Below are 1025 nucleotides of genomic sequence, written 5' to 3'. Positions count from 1 at the left end.
ATATATATATATATATATATATACATATATATATATATATTTATACATACATATATACATACATATATATAATTATAAATATATACAAACATATATATATATATATATATACTTACATGCATATATACATACATACATATTATATATATATATATGTGCATACATACATGTATACGTACGTACGTACATACATACATAAATACACACACACACATATATATTTACATGTAAGCGCGCATACACACCCGCCCACAGACATGTTCTCAACATCAGAAGCTTGACAATACCCAGTTTGTCGACAGCTTTCTTCATGTATCAGGAACGAACTTGAGAAGAGAATGAACTTATGTACTTGGTTGTAGGTAGAAGATAGCGTTATTTCTTTTTTTTCTTTTTTTTTTGCGTTCAGAAATCAAATCATTATAACATCACACAAATTCCTTGTAGTATTTCAAGTTAAGGTTTCTCCTTTATGAAATTGATATCATCTGTACTCGTAAAGTACAAGTGTTCGAAACAATCGGTTATACCCTGTCCTACATTTAAAGGCTTTTCTTTGCCTCTATAAGAAATCAATAATACTGAGTTGTTGATTTTCAACCCCAAGAAAGGTCTAACCGAATAAATATCTGATCAAAGGATTTCATGCCATAACTATCCCATAATTCTCAAACAAACTGGATTAAGGATTTTATCACTTGTGGCAGAGACTGATGTGAGGGAGATTTGGCTGAGATGTCTTGCAAGCAGATTTACCACAAAGAGAGTGCATTCTTGACATCTTGACACTAAGTTTATCGATAAAGATTTCAGTACAAGATTACTTACTAAAGGCTAGTAAGGTTAGTAGGCATACATATATATATATATATATATACATACCTGTATGTATGCAGGAATGTACATATATATATATATGTATGCATGTTTGTATGTGTTTGGATATATGAGTGTAAGTTTCAATGATTGTATGTATGTATGTATCTCTATATATATGTAAGCAAATATATCTTTGTTTGTGTATT

Source organism: Octopus bimaculoides, chromosome 7, assembly GCF_001194135.2.
Source record: "Octopus bimaculoides isolate UCB-OBI-ISO-001 chromosome 7, ASM119413v2, whole genome shotgun sequence".
NCBI classification, from domain to species: domain Eukaryota; kingdom Metazoa; phylum Mollusca; class Cephalopoda; order Octopoda; family Octopodidae; genus Octopus; species Octopus bimaculoides.
The sequence above is the reverse complement of the archived record's forward strand: the minus strand, read 5'-3'. Positions refer to the sequence as shown.